General features: G+C 42.8%; 1 pseudogene; it reads left to right on the plus strand.

The window, feature by feature from the left end:
- Positions 1-641: 641 nt before the first annotated feature.
- LOC119972032 lies at positions 642-750 on the plus strand (annotated as a pseudogene).
- The last annotated feature ends 23342 nt before the right edge of the window (positions 751-24092 follow it).

The following is a 24092-nucleotide window of genomic DNA, read 5'->3' on the forward strand; positions in this document are numbered from 1 at the left end:
TTAGGTGAGGCGTTTCTCATTAACGGGGAGGAGACAATTTGAAAGAGTTGAAAATTGAAACCCATAGGCCCCGAGGACTGATGTGTAATTCATCCAACGTGGAGATGGTGTGGAGTCAGCAAGAAGAAGCCACTGACCAAGTTCTGAGTCGGTCTGGGTGGAGAGGATGAGATCCAGTAGTCATTTTGGAAGAGCAGAATATCAGCTGAAGCATTAGAACAGTACAGTACAGCACAGAACAGGCCCTTCGGCCCTCGATGTTGTGCCGAGCCATGGTCACCCTACTCAAACCCACGTATCCACCCTATACCCGTAACCCAACACCCCACCCCCCATAACCTTACTTTTTAGGACACTACGGGCAATTTAGCCTGGCCAATCCACCTAACCCGCACATCTTTGGACTGTGGGAGGAAACCGGAGCACCAGGAAACCCACGCACACACGGGGAGGACGTGCAGACTCCGCACAGACAGTGACCCAGCCGGGAATCGAACCTGGGACCCTGGAGCTCTGAAGCATTTATGCTAACCACCATGCTACCGTGCTGCCCTCCCACCATGCTACCGTGCTGCCCTCGATTGATGAAGCATGCGCAGTGAAGGAAAGACGTGTCAACCAAGGGATCAGGACAGGTTGTTCAGGAGTGAAACCATGATCAAGAAGGTGGTTCGCCCTGGACGAGGCTAGCCCATTACACCTCGGGTGTGCTGACGCCTGCAATGTCCCCAAATGCGGGATACTCAACTGCAGAATTTGTTTTCCGGAGTTGGCATTACACAGAAATGCAGTGGAGCAAGGGTCCATCGGAGTGAAACCTAGAGGAAAGCAAAGTGAAGGCTGGGGAGCAAGGTGTGGGTGAGAATTAAATCCAATCGATCTAAACAGGAAAGATAATTCGAGCAAAAGACAAAGGTAAACGAGAAGCAAATAGGATAAGGAGCAGCAGGAGTGTGAGGGGCCAGTCAAATCCGGTCCACACCAGAGTCATGAAGTTCCAAAAGCGACGTGAAACTGATTAGGATCAACGGCCACAAAGATCATTGAGCAGTATTGGTGCAGACTGGGAATAAGTGGGAGATTAGTATCGTTGCATTGACTTGCATAGCATTGTCCAGCTTGAAAATCAAATTGGAGAAGAGAAACTTGGTACAGAACAAACGGGGTGAGTGGATGGATAATAGTTTTAACTACAGCTCGGATTTGTAGATTGAGTTGAAATATATCCAGCATTAAGTTGGCGGCAGGGGGGGGGGGGGGGTGTGACATGAATAGAGCTCACTGGGAGATGGAGGTCTGGATCCCATTTTCAGTGGAAAACTAAACCATTTTATATGTATTTAGTGTATTATTTTTCTGTATTTGTTTCAACATTAAACATCAGTGAGCTTTACAATGCCAATTCATATTGCATATCCCTATACCAAACAGCATAGCAGGATTCCTGCAAGACAACTTGTATTCTGTTTCACTGGTACATCTGTTTTGTGTTTTTAACAGCTGATTACAATGCACAGTAGGAAATTGATCAAAATATTTTGCCATTCATTCTCCCAACCCCTTTATTTCAACATTGTAGAGAGGATTTTTTTGGCAGAATTGATCGAGATTATATTTAAATTGTTATAGAATCGCTACAGTGCCGAAGGAGGCCATTCAGCCCATTGGGTCTGCACTGACCCTCTGAAAGAGCACTCCACCCAGGCCCAAACCCCCGCAACCCCATAACCTCACCTAACCTTTGGAAACATGGGGGCAATTTCACATGGCCGATCCCCCTAAACTGCACATCTTTGGACTTAGTTATATATTATCAATTGAAAATGAATGTTCAAGCATACAAGACTTGAATGTCTTTGTGAGACCTACTGAACACACAATAAATAGGGTTATCCATTGATCAAATTGGCAATTTGCACTGGTGTTTTTTTTGGTTGGGAACGTGCCCATTTAGTTGACAAATGTATCTTTGCTTCTCCGTGCCTAAAGTTCACAGGGCCCTGCTTCCCTTAGGCAAAAATAAAAACTTCATACTGTTTAGGACAAACAGTTCCCATTGTAGGAAGATAAATCATGGAAAATGTGTTAATGTGGACTCTCCAAATAACGGGTTGGCAGGCTCTGATATTATTCCCATGTAAAATTTAGTCCCGTGTTCCTGGCAGACACCAGTTTCCGATTAATCTTAACTTCAGCAAGAATGGTCAACAAACTTAGCAATAAATCTTCTTTGTACTCAACTCACTTAGGAGAATGCAATTCTTGATAATAGGCCAGTTTTTCTGCCTGTTATTTGGTACTCAATAATGGATTTAAACGTGTGTAGGAGGTTGGCCTTTTATATTGACTACAAAACAATGTATTCTGGCATATTTGTTTTGCTAATATACTTCACCGACCAGCGTATTGGTTAAGGGAGACCATAAATGTAAAGTTTATTTTGATTCGTGCTCTTTTTCTCCAAATCTCAAGATTTTTCTGAAAAAGATGAAACCCGAGTTCAGCTGAATACTGATGTTGTTGAGCTCCTGTAATTCCTCCAGCACTTTCTGATTTTGTGTTTGTTCAGTGTTAAAGTCAGAATACAGAGGTACTGAGTAAACTTTTGTAGAGGACTTATTGCGGAATCAGGGACTTTTACAACAATTGTTGGAAATGAGATTTGGTGATTCATCAGCACCATCCTCCGTCACTGATAGGCACATAAAATGTACTTTATTGGAAGGTGCGTAAATTGAGAAACTAAAATGTTAATCGTTCACATCTAAACTTGTTGCGAGGTTTTAGAAAGCACACTTGCTTGCTTTTTACAAAAGCATTGGAATAGAGAAAATTAATGCAGTACGTCTGGTATCTATTATTGTTCAATTCTTGGGGGGGGGGGGGGTACACAAAGTTCAGAATTGTAATGAGTTAATTTTTAGAAGTAAAACTTATAAATGGAAGTATCATTTTGCTATTGTCCTGAATGTAGATTCAGCAGATTACAAAAGTGGGAGGGGGGTTGCAAAATTGCAACCTGACAATTGGATTTGTAGCATATTTATAAAAGCTTTTATTTATTGCTTAATCTTTCCATTTGGTTTAAATATGCTCTATCTTTTAAAGCATCAATAATTATTACATTTTGGAATAACATATTTGTGATGAATGTAGAAATTGTTATAGTTCCTATTTGTGGCAGTAGTGTTCAAAATACATACTGGCAGTGTGCCTACTAAAGCTATAAGTAAGCTGTCTTAAAAGGTGAGGTAATTGATAATTTTAACCATTTACTTGTTTACAGAGTAATTTACAGAGTAAGCTCATGGAACATTGCTTTGATTGCGGGAGATTCCCTAGGGTATAGATGATTTTAGGAATTGTATTTAATAATAGCTAAGCAGGTCATGGGACATCTTAGTGGGATACGGATGATGGGGCAGCAGGGTAGCATGGTGGTTAGCATAAATGCTTCACAGCTCCAGGGTCCCAGGTTCGATTCCCGGCTGGGTCACTGTCTGTGTGGAGTCTGCACGTCCTCCCCCTGTGTGCGTGGGTTTCCTCCGGGTGCTCCGGTTTCCTCCCACAGTCCAAAGATGTGCGGGTTAGGTGGATTGGCCATGCTAAATTGCCCGTAGTGTCCTAATAAAAGTAAGGTTAAGGGGGGGGGGTTGTTGGGTTACGGGTATAGGGTGGATATGTGGGTTTGAGTAGGGTGATCATGGCTCGGCACAACATTGAGGGCCGAAGGGCCTGTTCTGTGCTGTACTGTTCTATGTTCTATGTAACTAATGGGAGGAACCAGGTCTGTTTGTAGTTTGCAGTTTTGACAAATGCTGTTAGATTGAGCAGAAGGGTCTGAAAAGGAAGAAGTGGTACTGGATCTGCTTTTAAAAATGTCTTTCTCCAAAGGTCTTTGCACAGAGGACTGCAAATAAATCTCTTTTGTCAACTTTTGAAGTGGCCTTCGAACTGTATTGTGGGTGCTATATTGGAATATTTATAGTGAAGGTCGAGGGCATAAGCTAAAGTTTCTCCTTTTATTTTAAACAACTGTTTAACTGAATTGTAGAGCTATTTCTGTGATAATACGGTGTTAAAGATTGAATTTTGCTTTAACATAAAATGTACCTATTTGTCAGAGTCATCACTCTTGAGGTGAAGCATCCTTTCCTCACAGTTTATAGAATCATATAATTTACAGTGCAGAAGAAGCCCTTCGGCCCATTGAGTCTGCACCAGTCCTTGGAAAGAGCACCCTACCTAAGCCCACACCTCCACCCTATCTCCGTAACCCCTCCTAACCTTTTTTGGACCCGAAGGGCAATTTAGCATGGCCAATCCACCGAACCTACACATCTTTGGACTGTGGGAGGAAAGCGGAGCACCCAGAGGAATCCTTGCAGACACTTGGAGAATGTGCAGACTCCGCTCAGACAGTGTCCCAAGCCGGGAATCGAACTTGGGACCCTGGAGCTGTGAAGAAACTATTAATCATTGTGCTACCGTGCTGCCCAGTCCAACAAATTGCAAATTGTTGGGGTTTCACATCTAGTATCCTAGCCGACATTGGGCGTTCTGGTCTGGGTATTGTAACACGTTGTACCAATTTGACCCAGTTCAAAGAGATGTGCTGCAAGTATTTGAAAATGGTCCCCAGATCAAAGGAAAGAACTTGCAATTTGCAGGAGTAATGATTAGTGTAAAATAGGTGGCTGAAAAGATTGAGTTATTGAAGTTATTTTTTTCGAAGAACAATGTGCAGCTCTCTTATAAAGTGTTAATATTACTTGTGTTTCCTAATTTTTTGCAACTTTGAAGATTTTTGTTATATAAGGAGAATTTCTTTCACTCGTTTTTCATTTAGTATTGCAGCATTTTGTTCTCTTTAATTAGGAAAAGTCATAATGTAAACACGAATTTAGCACACATAATTGCACTTATTTTAATGATGTGGAGATGCCGGCGTTGGACTGGGGTGAGCACAGTAAGAAGTCTCACAACACCAGATTAAAGTCCAACAATTTGTTTCAAATCACTAGCTTTCGGAGCACTGCTCCTTCCTCAGGTGAATGAAGAGGTAGGTTCCAGAAACATAGCGATTTCAATTTCATTTCATTTCATCCACCTTATGGTCCCCTACCGACCACCCCATGGCCCTTCATGCATGTCAAAGCATGCATTCCATGAGGAGGACAAATTTAACTTGCCTTTCAAAAGGTTTCCTCATGCAGAATAGGTTCAAGTCTCCTCTGAGGTATGAACCATGGCTCTTTGAAAAGCTGGCCTGACTCCATGAAAATTACAGAGGACTCGGGCATACACAAGCCCGCAATGGAGCCAGCCAGATCAGAAATACAGGGTGAGTGCTCGTGACCTGAACTGGCCCGCACCCCTCAAAGATTCTGGTAAAAATCAGACTCCTGGCCACCATTTTCACCACTCCAGGGAATCTCCCTGACTGCATGAAAATCCAGCCTGTGAACTCACAAGAGATGCAGCTTGACCTGAATATTTCCAGCATTTTTACTGTTTTTATGATAGTATTTTCTGTTGCTTTTTTCTTTAGAATTGTAGCTACGTATTCTATTTTCATTAAAACCCCAAAAAGGTGCTTTTATAAATCATCAGTTTTCACAGCCTGTTTGTATAATAGCATTTCAGTTTGTGGCTCTATAACGTTTGAAGAAGTTTTTAAAAAATGGCTGTCAAACATCACTTTAATATGATCCTCCTGATGAACCATTATGCTTCATTACATTCAGGGTCACTTTTATAACAAACTTGAAGCAGATTTCATACTTTTTCTTCCGGTAGAAAGTTTGGCTGGATGAGTCAGTGCACTGAGTCATAGCCACAGAGGCTATAGAAGCGCTAGACTAGTTAATTGGAAACTGTTTAATTCATGCTGAGGTCTTAGCCTAGTTAGTATGACTTGACATGCTGTGGATATATTTTTTTTTTTACAACAGCTATATTTCTCACAAATAAACGTTCCATATCTGAATGTTTGTTCATCCATTTTGTTGTCTACAAGGTATTGTCTACGAATGATTAAATACTAAGCACTTATTGTTGCATTAAAAGTATCCATGCTTTCCAATGCATGACATGACAGATAAATTCAATGTTTTTTTCCGTATTTCTCAATGTAGCAATCGCCGAGAATATTGTTATTTTACTTTTTTTTGTCAAATGAACAGATGAATTTCTACACATACTATGCTTGGTCATGCAGCAGGAGAATCAGGAATAACATGACCCTTTTTAAAAATTATTTTGGAATGTGATAGTCTTCTGAGCATATGATTCGTTTTCTCCCATCCTTCTCCCTCCAATTGGCTGCATCACTCTACTCCACTCTACTACACAGTCCTGCAGTGTGCATTTTTTTTTCCACTGTTGTCTCCTGTAATGGTTACTTGTGATTGATACTTTGTTAATTTGTCTCTTTTTAAAACTTTGCCTTGGGTTGTGGATAGCACAAAGAAGGCTTGTTGTTGCTCATTGCTAGCTGGTGTAGGAAGAGGGTTGGTAGGCCGTCTTGAATTGCTGTCGTCCTTGTGACGCATAGCTTGACAAGATATTTCAGGATAATGATCGAGTAATAATGAAGGAACCATGTGTGAGTTGGGTGGGGGGAGGCACTTGAGGATAGTGGTCTTTTTACATCTACAACAATGTTGCAACAGTCTGTTTTAGTAAAGCTACGAAACAAGGGAAATGTCACTGTAACTGGCAAGTTTCTGCAGTGAATCTTATAGATATAGCGTTGTGCAGGGATGGGATATTAAGTCTGGGCATGGCACCAAAGTAGCAAACTGCTCTATCTGGATCTTGTTGAGCTTCCAGTACACTGTTGCAGCTGCACCCATCCAAGTGGTGAAGGTGCCGTCACACTCCCGATATAGCTTTTTAAATGGAGAGAGGCATTCGGGTCATGAGGTGAGTTACGTCACAGTTTTTTTTTTTATTTTCTAATTTTTTAAATAAATTTAGATTACCCAATTATTTTTTCCAATTAAGGGGCAATTTAACGTGACCAATCCACCTACTCTGCACATTTTTGGGTTGTGGGGGCGAAACGCACGCAGACACGGGAGAATGTGCAAACTCCACATGGACAGTGACCCAGAGCCGGGATCGAACCTGGGACCTCAGCGCCGTGAGGCGGTTGTGCTAACCACTAGGCCACCGTGCTGCCCTACGTCACAGAGTTGAGAGGCCTTTGGAATTCTCTTACCTAGAGCTGAGTGATGAATATATTCAAGGTTGAGTTAGAACATTTTTTGATCGACAGGGGAGTCAAGGGTCCATGATCTTATTGAATGGCCTAGCAGGCATGACAGGCTGAATGGCTGCTCCTAATTCTTGTGTTTTTCAATCTGTGTAACATCAGTTCCTCATCCCCTTTTTTTTATTAGAAATTTAGAGTACCAAATTATTATTTTTCCAATTAAGGGACTATTTAGCATGACCAATCCCACCTAACCACATCTGTGGGTTGTGGGGGTGAGACCCACGCAGACACGGGGATAATGTGCAAACACAGACAGTGTGCGTAATTGAAGGAGACACAGCCGGAGTGAGACACATCCAGAGTGGGAATTTGGAACTTGGTAATTTGGTGCACTGAGGTAATTCGGTGCAGAGTGGGAGAAGGTGCTTTTTCCCTACTGTTTTGTGTTCTCTCTTTCTTCTGGCCTGCAACTTTTAATCTGCAGGGAGAGAACCAGAGAGCATCTGAGAACCTGGGAAGGTAAGTGATTTTTATTCATTTTTATTTTTATTACCTTTTCAAATTGTGTGGGGGACGGGGGACGGGACTGAAGTGACATCACAGTAAAGCTGTGACCTGATTGGCTGGTTGGGAATCTACACTAAATTTAAAAATTAAACTTTGTTAAACTTATTAAACATAATTACTTAATTATAATTTAGAGGTAAGCCAGAGATCGGAGAGTACTGTATTTGGATTTCACATTTATGGTAGAAATCTAGTTCTAGAAAACATAGCTAACAGTAACTTGTTAAATTTAAAAAAAAAATGTAATTTACTAATTAATTGATGCAATGTCAATTAGAGGGGTGCAGTGCTCTGACTGTGAGATGTGGCAGGTCCGGGAGGCTTCCAGCGTCCCGGATGGCTTCATCTGCAAAAAGTGCACCCAACTAGAGCTCTTCACGGATTGCTTGGTTCGGTTGGAGCAGCAGTTGGATGCACTTAGGAGCATGCAGGTGGCGGAAAGCGTCATAGATAGCAGTTATATAAATGTGTTCACACCCAAGGTGCAGGCAGAGAAATGGGTGACCACCAGAAGGGGCAGGCAGTCAGTGCAGGAATCCCCTGTGGTTGTCCCCCTCTCGAACAGGACAGTACCCCTTAGGATATCCCCCCGGCAGCATCCAATCAGGGGAAAACAGCAGCAGCCAGAGCAGTGGCACCACGGCTGGCTCTGATGTTCAGCAGGGAGGGTCAAAGCGCAGAAGAGCAATAGTCATAGGGGACTCTATAGTCAGGGGCACAGATAGGCGCTTCTGTGGACATGAAAGAGACTCCAGGATGGTATGGTGCCTCCCTGGTGCCAGGGTCGAGGATCTCTCCGAACGGGTAGCGGGCATACTGAAAGAGGAGGGCAAAAAGGCAGAGATCGTTGTACATATTGGTACTAACAACATAGGCAGGAAGGGGCATGAGGTCCTGCAGCAGGAGTTCAAGGAGCTAGGCAGAAAGTTAAAAGACAGGACCTCTGGGGTTGTCATCTCAGGATTACTCCCTGTGCCACGTGCCAGTGAGACTAGAAATAGGAAAGTAGAGCAGCTAAATACGTGACTAAACAGCTGGTGTAGGAGGGAGGGTTTCCTTTATCTGGACCACTGGGAGCTCTTCCGGGGCAGGTGTGACCTGTATAAGAAGGACGGGTTGCATCTAAACTGGAGAGGCATAAATATCCTGGACGCGAGGTTTCCTAGTGTCACACGGGAGGGTTTAAACTAGTATGGCAGGGGGTTGAGTACTGGAGCAATAGGTCAAAAGGTGAAAGCATTGAGGGAGAACTAGGAATAGGGCCAGTATGCTCTGAGGAAGAGCAGACAGGGAGATGTTGCTGAAAACAGCGGGTCTGGTGGCCTGAAGTGCATATGTTTTAATGCAAGAAGTATCACAGGTAAGGCAGATGAACTTAGAGCTTAGATTAATACTTGGAACTATGATGTTATTGCCATTACAGAGACCTGATTGAGGGAAGGACAGGATAGGCAGCTAAACGTTCTGTGATTTAGATGTTTCAGGCGGGATAGAGGGGGATGTAAAAGGGGTGGCGGAGTGCACTACTGGTGAGGGAGAATATCACAGCTGTACTATGGAGGACACCTCAGAGGGCAGTGTGTCTATATGGGTAGAGATCAGAATAAGAAGGGGTGCAGTCACAATGTTGGGGGTTTACTACAGCCTCCCAACAGCCAGTGGGAGAAGAGGAGCAGATAGGTAGACAGTTTGGAAAAGAGTTGTTGTGATGAGAGACTTCAACTTCCCCAATATTGACTGTGACTCATTTAGTGCTTAAGGGGCCTGGACAGGGCAGAGTTTGTAAGGGGCATCTGGAGGGCTTCTTAAAACAATATGTAGACAGTCCAACGAGGGAAGGGGATTACAGGACCTGTATTGGGGAATTAGCCCGGCCAAGTGGTAGAAGTTTCAGTAGGGGAGCATTTTGGGAATAGTGACCATAATTCTGTAAGTTTAAAGTGCTGGTGGACAAGGATAAAGTGGTCCTAGGGTGAATGTGCTAAATAGGGGAAGACTAATTATACCAAATATAGGCGGGAACTGAAGAACCTAGATTGGGGGAGGAGTGACCTGAGGGTAAATCAACATCTGACATGTGTGGAGGCTTTCAAATGTCAGTTGAAAGGAATTCAGGACAGGTAGGTTCCTGTGCGAGGAAGGATAAATACGGCAAATTCGGGAACCTTGGATAACGAGAGATATTGAAGGCCTCATCAAGGGAAAAAGGAGGCATTTGTCAGGGCTAGAAGGCTGGGAACAGACGACGCTGGGTGGAATATAAGGAAAGTAGAAGGAACTTAAGCAAGGAGTCAGGGGGGCTAGAAGAGGTCACGAAAAGTCATTGGCAAGTATGGTCAAGGAAAATCCCAAGGGTTTTTACATGTACATAAAAAGCAAGAGGATAGCCTGGGAAAAGGTTGGCCCACTTAAGGATAGGCAAGGGAATCTATGCGTGGAGCCAGAGGAAATGGGTGAGATACTAAATGAATACTTTGCATCAGTATTCACCAAAGAGAAGGAATTGTTGGATGTTGAGTCTGGAGAAGGGTGTGCAGATAGCCTGGGTCACATTGATATCCAAAAGACGAGGTGTTGGGCGTCTTGAAAATATTAAGATAGATAAGTCCCAGGGCTGGATGGGATCTACTCCAGAATACTGAAGGAGGCTAGAGAGGAAATTGCTGAGGCCTTGACAGAAACCTTTGGATCCTCACTATCTTCAGGTGATGGACTGGAGAATAGCCAATGTGTTCCTTTGTTTAAGAAGGGTAGCAAGAATAATCCAGGGAACTACAGGCCGGTGAGCCTTACATCAGTGGTAGGGAAATTACTGGAGAGAATTGTTCGAGGCAGGATCTACTTCCTTTTGGAAGCAAATCGATGTATTAGTGAGAAGCAGCATGGTTTTGTGAAGGGGAGGTCGTGTCTCACTAACTTGATAGAGTTTTTCGAAGAGGTCACAAAGATGATTGATGCAGGTCGGGCAGTGGATGTTGTCTATATGGACTTCAGTAAGGCCGTTGACAAGGTCCCTCATGGTAGACTGGTACAAAGGTGAAGGTCACACGGGATCAAGGGTGAACTGGCAAGGTGGATACCTAACTGGCTAGGTCATAGAAGGCAGAGAGTAGCAATGGAAGGATGCTTTTCTAATTGGAGGGCTGTGACTAGAGGTGTTCTGCAGGGATCAGTGCTGGGACCGTTGCTGTTCGTAGTATATATAAATGATTTGGAGGAAATGTAACTGGTCTGATTAGTAAGTTTGCAGACGACACAAAGGTAGGTGGAATTGCGGATAGCGATGAGGACTGTCAGAGGATACAGCAGGATTTAGATCGTTTGGAGACTTGGGCGGAGAGATGGCAGATGGAGTTTGATCCGGACAAATGTGAGGTAATGCATTCTGGAAAGTCGAATGCAGGTAGGGAATATACAGTGAATGGTAGAACCCTCAAAGAGTATTGACAGTCAGAGAGATCTAGGTGTACAAGTCCACAGGTCACTGAAAAGGGCAACACAGGTGGAGAAGGTAGTCAAGAAGGCATACGGCATTGAGTATATGAATTGGCAAGTCATGTTGCAGCTGTATAGAAACTTAGTTAGGCCACACTTCGAGTATAGTGTTCAATTCTGGTCGCCACACTACCAGAAGGATGTGGAGGCTTTAGAGAGGGTGCAGAAGAGGTTTACCAGGATGTTGCCTGGTATGGAGGGCATTAGCTCTGAGGAGCGGTTGAATAAACTCGGTTTGTTCTCACTGGAACAACGGAGGTTGAGGGGCGACCTTATAGAGGTTACAAAATTATGAGGGGCATAGACAGAGTGGATAGTCAGAGGCTTTTCCCCAGGGTAGAGGGTCAATTACTAGGGGACATAGTTTAAGGTGCGAGGGCCTGTTCCTGTGCCGTACTTTTCTTTGTTTGACCCCGGGCCAGGATCGCCCCGGGCCAGGATCGAACCCGTAGTCCTTAGCACCGTGGGCAGCAGTGCTTGCCACCATGCCACTGCTGCCATGCAGTTCCTCATTCCTGGAATTATTCCCCTTGCTTAGTTTTTTAAATAATCTAATGTCGAAAGTCTGTATTGAAGGGCAGAATGTTTGATGTGAAAGCTACTCAATGAGGTTTGGTTCCAGAGGGTCCTATTTGTTTTCTGACATCTCTCACAAATACCTATTGTTAAAAAGGAAAATATGGTAGATGCGGAAATCTGTAATAAGAATGGCAAAATGCTGGAAATACTCAGCAGGTCTAGCAGCATTTATAGAGCAAACAAAAAAAAAAAACCAGTATTGACATTTCAGGTCTTGACCTTTCATCAAACCTGGGGAAAGTTAGAAACCGTTATACATTTGAACAAGTGAAGTGGGTGGTGGAAAGTTGGATGAAGAACAAAAGGAGTGATATGGTGGAAGGTAATGAGAGATTGTGACAAAAGTGTTCATGATGCAAGACCAAAGGACTGGCAGTGAGGCAAGTAAATACAGAAAAGATAGAGTCCTAGAGATTTACAGTATGAAAACAGGCCCTTTTGGCCCAACTTGTCCATGCAGCTCTGTTTTTAACCACTAAGCTAGTCCCAATCTACTACTGCCTCTGGCAGCTCGTTGCAGACACTCACCACCCTGTGTGGGGGAAAAAATTGCCCCTCTGGACCTTTTTGTATCTCTCCCCTCTCCCCTTAAACGTATGCCTTCTAGTTTTAGACTCCCCTACCTTTGGGAAAAGATGTTGACTATCTTAACTCATCTGTGCCCCTCATTATTTTCTAGACCTCTATATAAGATCACTCCTAAGCCCCCATGCTCCAGAGAAAAGAGTCCCGGTCTATCCAGCCTCTCCTTGTAACTCAAATCATCAAGTTCCGATAGCATCCTCGTAAATCTCTCCTGCACTCTTTCTAGTTTAATAATATCCTTTCTATAATAGGGTGACCTGAACAGTCCACAGTATTCCAAGTGTGGCCATACTAATGCCTTGTCCAACTTCAAAGGATGTGTCCAGAGGCGGTGTGAATGGCAGGATCTTGAATAACCATTGTCATAAATCAAAGTCGAGGATATAAGAAGAACAAGACCAAAGAAACGGGTTAGGTACTTTTGGGCGCGGCCGTTTTGGCGCCGGCTGTTTTGGCGCCGGACGTTTTGGCGCCAAAATAACATTTCTTTATTATTAGCCTCAGGTGAGTTGGCTGGTGCGGGTGCGTTGAGTTGGGTGCTGGTGCGTTCTATCACCATCTGTTTATATATTGGCGTTATATATTGGCATTATTGACGTTTTGGCACCAAAATAACATTTCTTTATTTGTGAATTAGCCTCAGTTGAGTTGGCTGCTGGTGCGGGTGCGTTGAGTTGGGAATTTGGAACCTTTATCAGAGAACATTAAACGGGGAAGACCGCACAAACAATAATGCGGAGGCAGCCCACCGTCGATTGAAATATGAACTTGGCATGCATCATCCCACCATATGGAAACTAATTGATGGCCTGCGTAAAGTACAGAAAGGTAGAGATGCATATTATGAAAGGTTACTAGCCGGCCATGAACCGCCACAAAAACTAAAAAGTATAGAGATGCAGATAAAAGAATACATGAAACTGTTCTTAAATTTGAAAACATGGATGCTATCGAGTACTTGAGGAGCCTTGCTCATAATTACCAAATGAACTAAACTAAAGGTTTTTGAACTTTAGTTTTTAACTAAATGAACTAATTTAAGGTTTTAACTAAATGAACTAATTTAAGGTTTTAACTAAATGAACTAATTTAAGGTTTTTAACTAAATGAACTAATTTAAGGTTTTTAACTAATGAACTAATTTAAGGTTTTTAATTTACAATAAAGATAAAGAATACATGAAAGTGTTCTTAAATTTGAAAATTTGGTACTTGAGGAGCCTTGCTCATAATCACCAAATGAACTAAACTAAATGAACTAATTTAAGGTTTTCTGTCGTCTGCGCCCAAACGGCCGCGCCAAATTGGCTGCGCCCAATTGTCCCATGGCGCCCAAACGTCTGCGCCCAAACGGCCGCGCCAAATTGGCTGCGCCCAATTGTCCCATGGCGCCCAAACGGCTGCGTCCAAATGGCCGCGCCAAAACGGCCGCGCCCAATTGTCCCATCCCCCAAAGAAACAAACCAGCAAAGAAAAATAAAACAAAATGTGGTAGAGGTTCCGACCAAAAATTGTGGAGCCTGCTGTCCTGAGCTTCATTGGAAAGCATCAGTAGGTCAAAGACAGAAAGGCCAGAGTGGGAGCAAAAAGGAGAATTAACGAAACGGTCAGCTGGAAGCTCAAGGTCCCAATTGTGGACTGAAAGGAGGTATTTTGCAGGCTGGGCAGCCAGCCTTTGCTTTGTCTCCCTGATGTAGATGAGAGTTTGAGATCGACTATGTGAAGGCAAAATAAGGGAAGAAATTGGAAGCAAAATTGATAAAATTGAAATCCATCAATGTTTCTAATTCGACCGTATGTTGGTAATCTGTTCCACATATTTGCTGTCCTTTTTGGGGAAAACAAAATTTCTCCTGCATCGTTTTGCAAATGTATGCAAAAACTCTGTACATGGCAGAAAGTAAACTTAGATTCAGTTTGTTCAAATAAGATGATGCAGAAAAACAAACCGACAGAATTTTAATCTTGTCCTGGAATATACCACAGAAAATTCAAACTGGAGCCTCATCACCCTCCATTGTGTTATTATCTCCCTATGGCCTCTACCCTTTAGCCGAAAGATTACAAAATGCAAACACCAGAAAACGCAGTAACATCAAAAGAGATAAAACATCGAAAACATAACACCATGAACATGATGCAAGCAACAGATGTATTGTCTAGTTTAGCAACTGCAACCTTCCAGGACACCCATTTAAATTATAGAAAATTTTGATTTATTTTGAGTATAATTTTCATATTAATGTTCAATAGAAAGTTTATATTCCTGCTTACCATGATACCTGCTGTTGTGTTGGGCAGGCTGGGTCTATGTGGACTGCGTTTGATGCAGTGTAGAGAGAGACAGATTTCCAACACTTGATGAGATGCAACACCATTTATTTAACATCTAACTATTTTACATGTTCAACTGTGGGTTGACACTATGCTGACTGACTGGAGACCTGATGCTAGCCTGACCAGACTAACTGACTATCACGTGGTGTTTGCACTGGCTATGCTCACGAGCTCTAACTGTCTCAGAGGCTGGATCCCGAGAGAGCGGAAAACCTCTGGCTTTATATTGGTCGTGTCCTGTCTGGTGATTGGCTGCTGTGTTCTGTGTGCTCACTGGTCATCCTGTGTGTCAATCACTGCCTGTCTGCACTCCATTATTTCCATGGATGTATATTATGACACCTGCCATAAAAGTTTGATGACTGCTCCTTTTGGAATTAGTCTTAACCCTAACATTGATACAAAACAAAATCAGTCTCTATAAATGTGCTAATGTAGAAATTAGGTATATGTGTGGCACAGTTATTGAATTGCATTTTCACTATTATAACAACTTCAAGTAGAGTGAAAGCCTGATTGAATAGTGTTATATTTGCAGTTTGAGTTGTATTCAATACTCAATTTAGCACTACATTTATTTTCACTCAGAAATGATAGGATATTAGACAGATTGGCTGAAACCTCATGTGCAGTCGGAGGGAGGTTTGGGATGGAGGATTGTGAGAATGAGGTGGATTAAATAAACTTCTGATTTAAAAATAAGCCTAGGAAAATCCTGATTGTCAAGATTAATTTGTTGCTGTAGTATTTAGTTTTGCTGGTAAGATGTCCACAGGAATTGGAAACAACAGAAATAAGTAATGAATGTGCGAGATAGGCAATGATTAAACCTAAAGGATGGGGATGTGAATTGAAAGTGAATTTGAATGGAGAACCATGAGTTTGCATTTCAGTACTTTATAATGAGCTTTAAAATTGGAAGACTTGTCCTCACTGAAACTGCAGTTTACCTAAAGATTAAAGTTTGTAATTTAATCATTTCATTAACTGTTTCAACAGTTATACATATTAGCAGCGATATCATCCAGGGCAGGGTATCTCATTGTCGACATGGTTTCAAATAGCATTTAACTAGTGATAATTATTAACACATTGTGCTGTTAATTAATGCTTGTTGTGAATTTAAATGACATTGAAAAATAATGAAATATTTGATGAAGGACTTGTTCAGTTAATAGCCTATCTTTGGCCAAAATTAGTAATCATCATGGTGACATGACTACTGTAGAGAATTTATTGTGCTGGCAGATTAACTATATATGGTGAAGTCATGACACCATGACATCTATCGAAAAGGAGACCTGAAGGAGAATATGAACCAAAAATTCTACATTTTAAGTCATTTAGATTTAGCATTTATTAAAATGGAAGATTTTACTAGGTTTTGGCTGGAGTGGAAGAGAGTTTTTACACAAAGTATTTTGTACCTCCTCGAAGATATGTTGGTGGGCTGCAGCAGAAGAGCTATTATGATATAATTATTCACAAGATCAAAGTTCTTAAATTCCTGTTTGTATCGGTTACAGTGATAATTATTATAGCTGCAAGATGATGAATTATTGGAATATTCTTTCAACCTAAAGTGGTGATTAATAATCTATATTGTCACAAGTAGACGAACATTAACACTGCAATGAAGTTGCTGTGAAAATCCCCGAGTCGCCACAATCCCGGCGCTTGCTCGGGTACACAGAGGGAGAATTCAGAATGTCCAAATTACCCAACAGCACGTCTTTCGGGACTAGTGGGAAGAAACTGGAGCGCCCGGAGGAAACCCAGGCAGACACGGGGAGAACGTGCAGACTCCACACAGACAGTGCCCCAGCCGGGGTCGAACCTGGGACCCTGGCGCTGTGAAGCCACAGTGCTAGGACGTACTTTTCGAAAAAGTAAAAGCCTGAGGGATGCAGGCTATTATTAAAATAGACGTCAGCCAACAACTTGAAGAGATACCGTGTGGATTAGAATCATCACAAAGTACTGGAAAATATGCTCGCTCTGCCACTAGCTACAAGAAAATGGATTTGCATTCTTAACTTCCAATGATTTTCATGATGTTGCTATATTTTAAAGTTAATTACCATTAAATTCACACTAAACATTAAATTAAACAGCATAGGTGTTCAATAACAGGATAATTGTTAATGATCATTGATCAACCTCTTTTGCCCAAAAATTGAACAATTATAAATGTGCAAGGTATAAGGTGGATAAATCACCTGGACTGGATGGACTACACCCCAGGGTTCTAAAGGCGATAGCTGAGGAGATTGTGGAGGCATTGGAGATGATCTTTCAGGAATCACTGGAGGCAGGAAGGGTCGAAGAGGACTGAAAAATGGCTAATTTAACACCCCTGTTTAAGAAGGGAGGGAAGCAGAAGACGGGAAATTATAGGCAGCTGATGGATCTCTGTCTATTCGGAACCCTGGATATGCGTTATCCCTTCTTTGTTCCCAAATAACAGAGAATCAGGCTGTGCTTTTTTGGCAAAGTTACGTTGAACTTTATTTGTCTACTGGTAAATTCTTTGTTTGCAATCCAAATTTAGGTCAGATTGATTGTCTTTAGCGAATACAGTGGTTGAGTTTAAAATACAACTCGTGGTAATGCTTCAAATCATGATACACAGTACAAAATTAAGTGATTTAAACAAAAGAAAAATGCCGATAGCAAAGGCAGCAGCAAGACATAGGTTTCAGAAAGAGATAGATTGATTCTGGACTGAATTTTTCCATCCCAACAAAGTGATTTTAAAAAAGATCATTATCTTAAAGTTTCACCTTCTTTACAGCTGTGATTGGCTTCAACTAATTTGTAATTCACTCAACTCGATCAAAATGTCTGTCAATTTAAAAGAAACGTTTTGGTGTGATTTTGTAATTTTCCATACCCTGGCTTGCCAATTATGCCTCTAACATTAATTAGATTAACACAGTTTTCGAAAAGGTCATTATGACCCTGACTGACTGTTACCATGGAAACAGACTTGTCCAGGCCTGGGAAGGCATCTGCATACAATGAAGTCTTTCGTCACTAGCTTTGGATTCTGGCCAGTCTGGAACAACTTGCAAAACGTGAACATTTAAAGTCTTATCTGATTCGTTCCCAGCTAGTCAGCTTTCCTCACTCTCGTGGTTAACATGATTTAGTCAATTTCTGGGCAGCATAGTGGTATAGCATGGTAGTATAGTGGTTCGCACAGTTGCTTCACAGCTCCAGGGTCCCAGATTCAATTCCCAGCTTGGTTCACTGTCTGTGTCTGCACGTCCTCCCCGTGTGTGCGTGGGTTTCCTCCTGGGTGCTCCGGTTTCCTCCCACAATCCAGAAATGTGCGGGTTAGGTGGATTGGCCATGCTAAATTGCCCTTAGTGTTCAAAAAAGTTTAAGTGGGGTTACGGGGATAGGTGGAGGTGTGGGCTTCGGTAGGGTGCTCCTGTCAGGGGCCGGTCCAGACTCGATGAGCCAAATGGTCTCCTTCAGCACTGAAAAGTCTATGATTCTACGCTTAATTATTTCTTAATTAAACCTTTTATCTACCTTGTGTATAGCTAACCAGAAGATCTGATTTCTATCAGCCGCTTAGCCTGACTTTGGTCATTGGTAAGATTTTAGAATCCATTATTAAAAATGAGATTGCGGAGCACTTGGAAGTGCGTGATAAAATAAGATTGAGGCAGCATGGCTTTGTCAAGGGGAGGTCTGACAAATCTGTTAGAATTCTTTGAGATGGTAATGAAGAAGTTGGACAAAGGAGAACCAGTGGATGTGATTTATTTAGATTTCCAGAAGGCCTTTGACAAGATGCTGCATAGGAGGTTGTTAAATAAGTTAAGAGCTCATGTTGTTAAGAGTAAGATACTGGTATGGTTAGAGGATTGGCTGACTGGCAGAAGGCAGAGAGTGGGGACAAAGGGGTCTTTTTCAGGACAGCAGCCGGTGACTAGTAGTGTGCCTAAGGGGTGGGTGTTGGGACCATACCTCTCTACAATATACATTAATGATCTCAAAGAGAGAATTGAGGGCACTGTTGCTATGTTCGTAGATGATACAAAGATATGCAGAGGGACAAATAGCATTGAGGAAGCACGGGGGCTGAAGAGTGGGCAAAGAAGTGGTAGACGGAATACAATGTGGAAAAGTGTGAGGTTATGCACTTTGGAAGGAGGAATGGAGGCATAGACTATTTTCTTAATGGGGAAATGCTTAGGAAATCAGAAGTACAAAGGGACTTTGGGAGTCCTTGTTCAAGATTCTCTCATGGTTAACGTGCAGGTTCAATCAGCAGTTAGGAATGCAAATGCAATGTTAGCATTCATGTCAAGAGGGCTAGAACACAGGGATGCATTTGTGAGGCTGCATAAGGCTCTGGTTATACCCCATTTGGAGTATTGTGAACAGTTTTGGGTCCCGTATCTAAAGAAGGATGTGTTTGCCTTGAAAAGGGTCCTGAGGAAGTTCTGCGAGGCCTGGATAGAGTGGACGTGGAGAGGATGTTTTCACTGGGAGGAGAAACTAGAATCTGAGGGCACCACCTAAGACTAAAGGGACAATCCTTTAAAACAGAAATGAGGAGGATTTTCTTCAGTCGGAGGTTGGCGAATCTGTGGAACTCATTACCGCAGAAGGCTGTGGAGGCCAAATCATTGAGCGTCTTTAAGGCAGAGATAGATGGGTTCTTGATTAATAAGGGGACCAGGGGCTATGGGGATAAGAAAAATATCAGCAATGATTGAATGGCGGAGCAGACTTAATTGGCCAGATTCTGCTCCTATGTCTTATGGTGTCTTCCTCGGAGCTGCCCTCTGAGGTGGTCTTTTGGGAGTCTTGAAAGGGGGCCAGACGGGATGGGCCTGTGCCGTCGGAAGAATGGACACGTGGTCAGTGGGAGGGTTGGGTCAGTCAGTGAGGCAATAGCAACTCGCGTTTGATAGGTCCTCCGAGTGGGGCCCGGTGGTCCTCACCTGCGGCTTCTGCCAACCTTCACGTGGGTGACAGCTCTGTCCTTGGCCATCCCAGTCACCTCCAGGGCCCGCTCCCCGAAGGACAAGAGGATTCTTATGCCAGTCTGGGACCTCCCCCGATGGTTGTCAGAGAGCTTTTCCTGAGGAGACATAGCGAGGGCATCGTTAGCCACACGCGTGGTTTACAGTGGTGGGAGAGGTGGGTGTAAAGGAAGGATTGCAGGGGGAGGGGGGAGTTGAAGGGAGGGTTGGGGTGCTGCATGGGGTGTGGTTGATGCTCGTGTGCGGAATGGTCTCGGGAGCGGGAGGGGGGTGGGCATTGGTGTTGACGCACTTGCACTGCCTGGTGCAGGTCATTGACCTTTTTAAGGCACTGGAGACCAGTCCTCCTGGTCTCGCACCTGGAGCTTTCAGCCGCCACCTCGTCCCCGGCAGCACTTGCTGCCCTGTGGCTCACCCTCGGGGGGAACAGAATACCTCTCCTGGCCTTCATTGCGTCTAGGAACCTCCTCAGGTCCTCATCGCAGAATCTTGGGGCCAGTCTCCTCAGCACCGTTGTTGCCAGCTGACTGGGGTTGGCTAAGCAAGTGCTCGTTAACAGAGGGTTGTCAAGAGCGGTGCCGCTGAATCGGCTGGTAAGCCTTCATTTGCTGCGAGAAGTCAGTGGGGCATCATTAAGTGGACCTATTAACATTGAATAACATTACAGGCTGAGCACCGGGAAGTTCGGGGCAGTTCCCACTCGCTACCACACTTCGAAATCTTTCCAGGGAGAAATCTTCCCGGAGAATTGGGCCCAAGGTTCTCAGATTTGGGGGATTTTTGTGGCAGATGCTTTACTGAACTATTCCTTGTTCGTAGATTCCCCTGCCAAAAGAACTAGATTTAGAATTTTGTCCTGTCTGCACTTAATACATTTTCCTTTTCCTGATTTTTTAAAAAAAACAGTAATTGTATCAAATTTACACTTTAAAGGATATATTTGGCCTAGGGCATGCTTACATATATAGCTTTAACACTTTGGCGCTATCCTTCTGCTGGCTAACATCTACTTTTTCAGTAACTCCTTCCCCATGTTTATTAAACATTCCAATTTTAATTACACTTAACAGTTATTCCTAGCCATACTTCACTTCCATTATTTATTGTCTGTCTTTGTTCATTGCAGTTGAAGTCTCATTACAGTTGGCATTGCTCCGCTTTCTTGTGTACAGAAAGATTGTTTTGATTATAGAATCATTCCAAGGTTGGCTCCAGACTTGACATTCCAATGTACTCCTGGTTGGCCTCTCAATAAACCCGAGATCATCCTAAACTCAGCTGCCAGTGTACAAATGTCCATCAAACACTTCTTTTTAATTAACTCTGTGGTCGTTGACTTGCATCGGTTCCTGGCTAAGAAACCCCTCGATTTTAGTTCACATCCTTGTTTTCACATCATTCCATGTCCTCGCTTCTCCTCATCTAACCTCCCATTTTTGCTCCTTATAATCACTGGACCATCAGCGACCTGGACTTCAGCTGCCCATGAAGTGCCTGAGGATACTTTACTATGTTAAAGATGCCAAATAAATTTAAGTTGTTGTCTCTGTGACTTATGGTGAGACTGACAAAAAGTACTGATTACACATAGATTGATTACACAGGGGAGACGGTGGCATAGTATTGTCACGGCAGATAGTGAAATTGGAATTCAATTTAAAAAAAATCTGGATCATTGTCAATTGTCGTAAAAACCAATCTGATTCTTCCATATCCTTTCGGGAAGGAAATCTGCCGTCCTTACCTGGTCTGACCTCCATGTGACTCCAGATCCACAGCAATGTGGTTGACTCTTTGCTGTCCTCTGAAATGGCCTCGCAAGCCACTGAGTTCAAGGGCAATTAGGGATGGGCAGTAAATACTGGCCAGTGACTGCCACATCCCATGAATGAATAACGCTAACTCGTCTGGTTTCATCGTTAATATTTTGAAAGTCACTGGGTTGTCAGCAAGTTTTGCTATGTTACGATTTTCCTAAATCTTTATAATGGAAAAAAATCTAGTTGTACGTCCCAGAAACACTTTTTACATAAGCCCAAACAGCTTTGTAAATCTGTAGAATTTACCCTTAACTGTATTATAAAATCAAATTATGCAGTAATTACTAGAACACAAGTGTCTTCCAGCATTCTGATCAATTCTGGTAGAGTACTAATCTGCTACTTTGCATTGCTTGTTGGTTGAGAGGTGGTTTCCTGATTATGTCTCAGATTGTCAGTACATCCATTCCTCATTTGGTCACTACTAATCCCTTTATTTACTTCTCAGATATTGAGATTCCCTAAATGGGAATGTATTGACCTGCTCATCAAGTGCAACTCGACTGATCACTTGAATGCAGTTGTCATTCACTTGAATGCGGTTATCATTTATTAAGTTATTGTCCTGTGTCGGATTTCTACACGTTTCTTCTATCTGTCCTGATACATTCAGATATTTAGTGTTAGAACTTCTCGGCATCGTTCCTTCTCCTCCAAAATTGGATGAGCTGGAAACAGCATGAAACTCAAATTCTACCAATCAGTCTGGCCTGCCATGGAATCCCCGGAAGGCTCTCATGGAACCCCAGGGTTGCATGGTTTGATCCAAGCGAACAGTCCAAGGAGATGCTCAGAGCTGCTTCATTGATAGAAATACAATCCTTTGGGCAGGATATTGAACAAGGGTTATATGTTAATAATAATAATCGCTTATTGTCACGAAGGCATCAATGAAGTTACTGTGAAAAGCCCCTAGTTGCCACATTCCGGCCCCTGTTCAGGGAGGATGGTACGGGAATTGAACCGTGCTTCTGGCATAGTTCTACATTACAAGCCAGCTGTTTAGCCCTCTGTGCTAAACCAGCTCCTGTTCAGGTGCACATTGGTTCAATGGAACTAATTTGAAGGCGAACACCAAGTTTTTCTGGGGTCATGGTCGAAATTCACCTCAACCAATAGCACCAAAAACTAATTGAAAAGCAGAAAAGAGACAGGAGGGGCAGCACGGTGGTACAGGGGATAGCACTGCTGCCTACGGCGCTGAGGACCCGGGTTCGAATCCCGGCCCTGGGTCACTGTCCGTGTGGAGTTTGCACATTCTCCCCGTGTCTGCGTGGGTTTCACCCCCACAACCCAAAAGATGTGCAGGATAGGTGGATTGGCCACGCTAAAATTGCCCCTTAATTGGAAAAAAATAATTGGCTACTCTAAATTTAAAAAAAAAAGAAAAGAGGCAGGAAATTAAAGATTTGCCTGGTCATTTAGCTCATGGCTGTTTGTGGGTACAATTTGGCTTCAGCATTTGATTTACACAACAGGCGCTGCACTTCAAAAGCTAATCGACCAAAGTGCTTTAAGATGTTTCTGAGAGATCTAATAGGGCACATTAGAAGTTTAGGTACTTTTTTTTTTATTTTCAACTTAAATAGATTCAGATTTTTGCAATTGAAAATAAACGCTGCTGAAATAATGTTTGTTATATACTGCGTTGAATAGTTTTGAAAATTTCTCTTCAAATGTTTATTTTCTATATGTTTATGCTAATTGCAGTACATTTAATCAGTTGTGTAATTTTTGTCACATTTCATCTGTAATGGGGCTGGTTTAGCATAGAGGGCGAAACAGCTGGCTTGTAATGCAGTACAATGCCAACAGCGTGGGTTCAATTCCCCCACCAGCCTCCCCGAACAGGCCCCAGAATGTGGCAACTAGGGGCTTTTCACAGTAACTTCATTGAAGCCTACTTGTGACAATAAACGATTATTATTATATTATTAAAGTAACAACATTGTTGTGTGACTAATGAAAGTTCAGATTCCTGCAGAGTGTGATTTTGTTGCATGACTAGTTATAATTTATGGTATTTTTAATGAGCCATAAGAGAAGACATATGTATTAAAGTGTGCACATAAGGTTCAGATTGCTATTTCGTACATGGCTGTGTTGGCTTGTTTTGCAGTAGTAGTCCTGCATTCCTAAACCAAAAGCAGCTTGATTTACGAAACTAGTCCCTTTGAATCCCCAAATAACACACTCCATCCAGAGAGACAGAGTTAATATTTCAGGTTGCTCACCAGCTGGAAAAATTAACTCTGTTTCTCTCTCCACAGATTCTGCAAGACATAGAATCATATAACTTTACAGCACAGAAGCATTTAATTCGGCCCATTGTGACTGCACTGGATCCTGAAAGAGCTGCCCAGCTAGTCCCATTCCCCAGCTGGATCTCTATAGCCCTCTTAAATTCATCACTTTCAAATATATACACGGCTCTCTTTTGAAATCCGCCTCCACCACACTCCCAGGCAGCACGTTCCAAATC

The sequence above is a fragment of the Scyliorhinus canicula genome, chromosome 9, assembly GCF_902713615.1.
Source record: "Scyliorhinus canicula chromosome 9, sScyCan1.1, whole genome shotgun sequence".
In the NCBI taxonomy this organism is placed as follows: domain Eukaryota; kingdom Metazoa; phylum Chordata; class Chondrichthyes; order Carcharhiniformes; family Scyliorhinidae; genus Scyliorhinus; species Scyliorhinus canicula.